The sequence below is a fragment of the Hevea brasiliensis genome, chromosome 4 (assembly GCF_030052815.1).
Source record: "Hevea brasiliensis isolate MT/VB/25A 57/8 chromosome 4, ASM3005281v1, whole genome shotgun sequence".
NCBI classification, from domain to species: Eukaryota; Viridiplantae; Streptophyta; class Magnoliopsida; order Malpighiales; family Euphorbiaceae; genus Hevea; species Hevea brasiliensis.
Genome location: NC_079496.1, coordinates 81,103,317 through 81,111,725, shown reverse-complemented (window position 1 = coordinate 81,111,725; position 8,409 = coordinate 81,103,317).

Here is an 8,409-nt window from a genome sequence, read left to right as displayed (position 1 = left end):
CTTGTCTCAACCTTCTGGGCCTCCGGTCATAGAAGTGGTCCGATCTCCTCCTCGCCGAGAAGAGCCGCCTCCACCTCCTCCAGTCACTCCGAGTGCGGAAGGGGGTCCTTCCCAGCCTGCCCCAAGGACTCTCTCCCGCGATGCCCAAGTGCTGATCCACTCATTGGAGAAGAACCGCACAGTTCGAGAGAACCCTGGTTTTGCTAAGGTCTTGGCGTCCTCCATCTGCCTTCGAGAAGATCGGGATAGGCTGTCTCCGGATAACCTTGATGACATCTTGACTAGATCTATGAGCCTGAACGTGGAGTGTTTGGTGAACTAGCACATGGTCCGGGAGAAGGCTCATTGCCTGGGTAAGGAAGTCGAGAAGATGGGTCATGAAGTGTCTTCTCTCCGATCCCAACTTTCGTCTGCTCAGGACTACATATCTCAAATTGAGGGACGAATGAAGTTCTATGAGGACAAGCTGGCCGAGCAAGCTCATGTTCTGGCCGAGCGAGATCGTGTTCTCGAGGAAGTTCAGGCACTCCGAGCTGATGAAGCTGCTCAACTCGCTCATCTTGCTGAGGAGCTCAAGGCAAAAGAAGAAGAAATGGTGACCGGAGTCGCCGGTGCTTATGTGAATGCTCACAGAGATCTCCTGGCTGAGCTCAAGAAGCATTATCCCGAGGAGGACTGCTCCTGGATGGCCAACCTGGCTCCCGAGGATGAAGGTGAGGATAGCGAAGAGGAGGCTGAAGGTGAGAGAGAAAATGAACAACATGTAGTTCAGGCTGGGGGTGATCCCCCAGCCGAATGACTTTTATAAATTTTGAAATGAAATGAAAGTTCCCCTTTTGTTCAATGATTGATTGTGATCGGAAAGTTTCTAAATTGCGTAAGCACTTGATTGTTTGAACATATTAGAATGACAACTGAAAGTGATTATTAATCTAAGTATAGGAGATCGAAAAGCACAATATGCATGAGATCAGTTACGAAACGGGACTTAATTAAAATTAGAAATTTGGCTTTGAACACTTAAGATCGGGATCATCTTTAAACCGAGTCGAAACCTTTATCATTCTCAAATTTTTAAATGAGAGACTGGCAATCAGACTGGTGGTACAAAGGCCTAATGGTTGTTCAATCTTATTTGACAAGAAAGATCGGAAATATAATTAAATGATCAGGGGACCCGAGAATTGGTTTGAGGGATCGGTGAGGCTTTAAATGACCTGGAGACTTGGAATTAATTAAATTCCTTTTGAGGGGAGATCGGAAGTGTGGTCGATTGGCAAAGGGGACTGTGTTGGGGATCGGCTTCAAAGTTTAATAATTTCGGGGGATCGGCCAAAATATGGTGTCGACAGCTGCCCCTCTTTACATAATTTCTATTGAAGGGAAAAATTTTTCGTGTAGGAATTATGTAAAGATTCAGACCCATATTTTGGACGATTTAAAATTTGAAATTTGAAATTAAAGTCCGGAGGCTAAAACCCACTTGGGTCGAAACCTTGAGGTTGGTCACAGGAAATTAAAATGCTAGAAAATTAAAATCAACATAGATCAAGGAACCAGAGGTTGATTGCAGAAAATTTAAATGCAGGAAAAATTAAAATCAACTTAGATCAAGGAACCATAGGTTTCTAACAGGAAATTTAAATGCAGGAAATTAAAATTAACTTAGATCAAGGAACCAGAGGTTGATAAACAGGAAATTTAAATGCAGGAAATTAAAATCAACTTAGTTCAAGGAACCAGAGGTTGATAACAGGAAATTTAAATGCATGAAATTAAAATCAACTTAGATCAAGGAACAAGAGGTTGATAACAGGAAATTTAAATGCATGAAATTAAAATCAACTTAGATCAAGGAACCAGAGGTTGATAACAGGAAATTTAAATACAGGAAATTAAAATCAACTTAGATCAAGGAACCAGTGGTTGATAACAAGAAATTTAAATGCATGAAATTAAAATCAACTTAGATCAAGGAACCAGAGGTTGATAACAGGAAATTTATATGCAGGAAATTAAAATCAACTTAGATCAAGGAACCAGAGGTTGATAATAGGAAATTTAAATGCATGAAATTAAAATCAACTTAGATCAAGGAACCAGAGGTTGATAACAGGAAATTTAAATGCAGGAAATTAAAATCAACTTAGATCAAGGAACCAGAGGTTGATAACAGGAAATTTAAATGCATGAAATTAAAATCAACTTAGATCAAGGAACCAGATGTTGATAACAGGAAATTTAAATGCAGGAAATTAAAATCAACTTAGATCAAGGAACCAGAGGTTGATAGCAAGAAATTTAAATGCACTTATAAAGCAAGCCTAATCTGGACACAAGAAGTTCTTTCCCAATGAAGTGTAGTTAACAGGATCCCGATGGCCAATGATTAATGGAGGACGAGTTACAAGACTTGACCTACGACTTTATTTCTTCGGATGCCCATTTTCTGTTCTTGATTTTCTCCTTACTTTTCGAAAAGCGCCCTTGCAGGTTTTCACTTTCCGTCCATTTGACTAGAAGCGCCCTTCCAGGTTTTCACCTCTAGTTTTTAAAGAAGGACGTGAAGTTATCAATTTCAAATCCAAATCTTATAGCAAAATTTTAAATGATTAATAGCATATTAGGTAAAAAGATTAAAGAAGGACAATGTTAAAGAAGGAAAGATAAAAGTAAATAGACAGGAAAATATGACTTTATTATGGTTTTAGGAAACAAAGGTACAGTGTCAAAGGGGAAGGGTACAAGGATAGATCTCACATATTCCTTGTAGTTAGCTTTGAAGTCTTTTAACTGCCATTATTTCAAGTACTCTGAAGCCTTATGCCACGACGGTTTATTTCCATCATCGGCTTCATACCCTATTCCTTATTTCTCCTTTTTGATTCTTGGGATGCCCTTTCGGGTTTTCACCCCTAGATTTTTTTTTTCTTTTTCAGGATGCCCTTTCGAGTTTTCGTCCTTCACTCATTTTACAGAAAGCGCCCTTCGAGGATTTTCGCCTTCTTTCACACATTTTACTAGGAGCGCCCTTTCGGGTTTTCACCCCTACTCCTTTTTTTTTTTTTTTTTTTTTTTTTAGGCATAGTATCTCTTAACGGTGTCAGCATTCACAGGTCTTGGAAATTCTTCGCCGTCCATATGGGTCAAGATCAAGGCTCCACCTGAAAATGTTTTTTTAACCACATAGGGTCCCTCGTAGGTTGGTGACCATTTGCCCCGAGGATCATTTTGATTCGAGAGAACTTTCTTTAGAACTAGGTCCCCGGGTTGAAATTCGCAAGGGCGAACATTTTTATCAAATGCCCTGGCCATTCTTCTTTGGTACAACTGCCCATGACATGCTGCTGCTAGTCTCTTCTCGTCTAGCAAGTTTAATTGGTCCAACCTTGACCGGATCCATTCTGACTCATCAATCCCCGATTCTTTTAGAATTCTTAGAGAAGGAATTTCTATCTCAATAGGTAATACAGCCTCCATCCCATAAACTGATGAATAAGGAGTTGCACCAGTTGAGGTCCTTACAGAAGTCTGGTATGCGTAAAGAGCGTAGGGAAGCATATCATGCCAATCCCTATATGTGACCGTCATTTTCCAAATTATCCTCTTGAGATTTTTGTTTGCGGCTTCCACTGCTCCATTTATCTGGGGACGGTATGGGGAGGAATTGAGATGTCGAATCTTGTATTGATCACATAACTTCTGGATCTTTGGGCCATTCAAATTCTTAGCGTTGTCTGTGACGATTTCATTTGGGAGACCGTGCCGGCAAATAATATAATTTCTGAGGAATTTGAGAAATGTGTTCTGTGTAATGTGAGCATAGGACGTCGCTTCTACCCATTTAGAAAAATATTCGATTGCTACTAGGATAAATCTGTGCCCATTAGACGCCTTAGGGTTAATGGGACCAATCACATCGATGCCCCACATTGCAAAAGGCCATGGTGAAACGAGATTGAACAGTTGGTGAGGCGGAACGTTTATCGGATCCGCGTAGATTTGACACTTATGGCACTTTCAGAAATACTCGATGCAGTCCTTTTCCATGGTGATCCAAAAATATCCCCGTCTCATGATTTGCTTAGCCATCATATGCCCATTAGCATGGGTTGCACAGTTCCCTATGAGTCTCAAAAAGGATTTTCTTCGACTCTTTTGCATCCACACATCTCAACAATTCGCTGTTGGAGCTCCTTTTGTATAGGATTTCTCCACTGGGGAAGTATCCCAATGCTGATCTCCGAATCATCCTCCTTTCGTTTTTGCTCGCCCCAGAGGGGAATTCTCTGGTTCTGATGTAGAGCAAGATGTCATGGTACCAAGGTTTACCATCAGGTTCTTCTTCGATCATGAAGCAGTAAGCTGGCTCACTTCTTGATTTAATCTTTAGCACCTGGGTCGTCTGTCCTTCTTCCATCTGAGTCATAACAGTCAGGGTGGCTAAGGCGTCTGCAAATTAATTCTTGTCTCGACTAAGGTGAGTGAAAGAGATTTCCTCGAATTTCTTAATCAGCTCCAGTAAGTACTTCTGATATGGGATTAGTTTTGGATCTTTAGTTTGCCATTCTCCCTTAACTTGATAAATGATCAGGGCTGAGTCTCCATATACCTCCAGCTTCCTAACTTTCATTTCGATGGCCGCTTGTAAACCCATTACACAAGCTTCATATTCTGTGACGTTATTGGTGCAGTCAAATCTCAACTTGATAGCTATCGGAAAGTGTTTCCCATCAGGATACCAATACGACTCGATTCCATTACCGGACAAATTGACAGCTCCGTCGAAATACATTTCCCAAACATCAGTTGGCTCTTCTTCTCCGCAGTCTACTTCATTAATATGCTCATCGGGGAACTCAAAATCCAGAGCTTCATAATCCTGGATAGGGTTTTCTGCTAAGAGATCGGCGATCACGCTACCTTTCACTGCTTTCCGGGTCATATAGACAATGTCATACTGGGAGAGTATGACCTGCCATTTGGCTATCCTTCCTGGCACGAACAGGCTTTCGAATACATACTTGATAGGATCCATTCTGGAAGATTCAACATGTAGTGCTTGAGGCGATTTGCTGTCCAAGCTAGTACACAGCAAGTTTTCTCTAGGAAAGAGTACCTTGACTCACAATCATTGAACTTTTTGCTCAGGTAATAAATAGCTCTTTCCTTCCAACCGGTATCATCGTGTTGCCCCAAAACGCATCCCATTGAGTTTTTTTGGACTGCCATATACAGAATCAGAGGCCTTCCGGCCACTGGTGGAACCAACACTGGTGGGTTTGACAGGTAATGCTTGATTTTCTCGAAAGCCTCTTGGCAAACTGAATCCCATTGAGTGGTGTTGTTCTTTCGGAGTAGTCTAAAGATAGGCTCAGCCTTAGCGGTGAGATTAGAGATAAACCTTGATATGTAGTTCAACTTCCCCAAGAAACTGCGTACCTCTTTTTCTGTTTTTGGGGATGGCATCTCTTGAATGGATCGGACTTTGTCCGGATCAACTTCTATTCCCTTCTCGCTCACTATTAATCCCAACAATTTCCCAGATCTAGCTCCGAATATGCATTTGGCAGGGTTCAGTTTCAGCTGATATTTCCTGAGTCTTCGAATACTTTCCTCATCACTTGCACATGGCTCTCCTCTCCCCGAGATTTGATGATCATATCATCCACGTAGACCTCCACTTCTTTATGCATCATATCGTGGAATAATGTGACCATGGCGCGTTGGTAGGTGGCTCCAGCATTCTTTAACCCGAAAGGCATGACCCGATAGCAAAATACCCCCCATTGAGTGATAAAGGCAGTTTTCTCCTTGTCTCCCTCATCCATTGGGATTTGATTGTACCCTGATGCCCCATCGATGCACGAACACCAGCCCAATCCTGCTGCGTTGTCTACTAACACATCAATGTGAGGGAGAGGGAAATCATCTTTCAAGCTTGCTTTATTAAGATCCCTGTAGTCAACACATACCCTAACTCTCCGGTCCTTCTTCATTACCGGGACAACGTTAGCTATCCATTGGGGATATTTGACTACTTCCAGGAATCCAACATTATACTATTTCTTGACCTCATCCCTAACTTTGAGCAGTGTGTCAGGATTCATTCTTCTTAGCTTCTGCTTTACCGGGACTGTCCCCGGAATTAGGGGAATTTTATGCGTCACTATCTGGGGGTCCAAACCAACCATATCATCATAGCTCCATGAAAATACTTCTAGGAATTCCCTGAGCAAACTGATCATATCTCCCAATTCTTCACTTTCCACTACCTTAAGTTCCCTTTTTACTTCTTCGGTGCCTAAGTTTATGGTACGCGTTTTGTCTCCACAAGGCACTAAGGAAGGCTCATCCCTTTCATCCCTTTCTTCTGTGAGCTCCACCTCAGAATCACTTGAAGTAATGGCAGTTATGGGGAATTCAAAATTAACCAGAGGAATTTCTGAGTCTATTGAATTATTAGGTGTTAATTGATGAATGGTCTTGAATGAACGAAAATAGAATACATTATAAGGATGGAATTCAAATGGAAAGAAAAAGAGAATTGGATATAAATGCGCTATTAATTCATTAAGATTTATGACATAAGAAAAGGGTCCATTTACAATGTTACACTTGCCACCATGGACAAAATGATCAAGTGTAGATAACCAAAGGTACTTTACTCGAAATTGAGTACAGGGATGTTCTCTGCTGTCCAGTTGTCCAGTTCTTGCCCTTCAGCCATTGGCGAGACTAGAGCTTTATATAGGGAGTCCAGTTGTATGACATCAATGGATGATTCTAAAGGAGACTCTTTGCTTTCATCCCCAGGTTCTATCATATTCACACCATTACCTGCACCATGATTGGGCAATGGGTTTGACGTGACATTGGGGAGGGAACCATTTCCTTCAATCTTCAACCAATCATTCCTGATTAGGGCGTGTACTCTTCCTCTAAGTGCCCCGCAATTGTCGGTTGAGTGCCCCTGTGCCCCTCCATGATACTCACACCGGGCAATGGCATCATACCACCTGGGGTATGGTGGCTGAATTGGGTCCAGGGGAACTGGTACTATCTGGTTTATACCGACGAGGTATCGGTATATTTCACTGAGTGGGAGGGGAAGGGGTGGATCAGGATTTCTTGGTGGTCTGGGGTTACTTTGAGGTGGTCTGGGTTGGGTAGGTGGAGGAGGAGGTCTAGGTTGGTAATTTGTAGATGGTGGGTATCGTGGGCATGGGTGTGGATAATTTGGGAAAGGAGGTGGAATGTTTGTAACTGTTTGGCCATGAGGGGGAGGATATGGCTGGTAGTTATTTTGAGGAAGTGGAGAGTAATTATTTTGCTGGGTGACGGAATGCACATCACTCTCCTTCTTTTTGCCAAATCGCGCTTTCTTGAGATTCTCGGTCAACTCTGCGGTAGTCCCATCCTTAGATTAGCCTCTATTCTCTCACCGGCTTGGATGATGTCCGAGAAGCTGTTGGAAGTGTTTCCAATCATCAAATTGAAGTAAGGAGCCTTCAATGTTTCGATGAACAGGGAGCATAATTCATTATCGGTCACTGGAGGATATACTTCTGCAGCCTTCTCCCTCCATCTTTGGGCATATTCCTTGAAGCTTTCCCTGTCTCTCTGCACCAGGTTTTGGAGGTCCCTCCTTGTAGGGGCCACATCACAGTTAAATTTGTACTGTTTCAAGAATGCATCAGCTAAATCCTTCCAGGAGCGCAGTTTGCTCCTATCCAACTGTATGCACCATCTCAGGGCTGCTCCGGAGAGGCTCTCATGAAAGAAGTGAACGAGAAGTCTATCATCTTCTGTTAAGGCAGACATTTTGGCAATGTAGGTTGCCAGGTGAATGCGGGGATCTGAGTTCCCGATGTACTTGTCAAAATCCAGGACTTTGAATTTGGGTGGTACCACCACATCTGGCACCAATCTAAGTGAAGCCAAATCGACTAAACCATACATGTTCAGGCCCTCTATTGCTCTCAATCTTTCCTCCAGAGCAGACAGTTTTTCATTTTCCCTGGTCTTATTTTCTCCTCCTACTACAAAAGATACTCCCCCAGTTGGGAAATGAGGGGTGGAGTGAACCGGAGGGATCAGTATTGAAGGGTATGGGTCGGCATTTGAGATAGCTGGGTAATGGGAGAAAGGTGGGTCATTATTTATAGTAGCCGAATTGATAGTGATTGTTGGATCCGGGATAGGTGACTGAAAGGTGAAAGAGGTTGAAGCTTGGTGAGGATCCATTGTTGTAGGTGGTGGGGGAGGTAATGGTAGGTTAGGTTCTGAAGTGGGTTTATTTTGGGACATCTCCCTCATTAGTCTCATAAGTTCTGAGACCTGGTCTTTCAGCTCGGATACTTGCCCTTGTAAGTTCTGTACTTGTTCCTGATCTTCCATTATCTTATT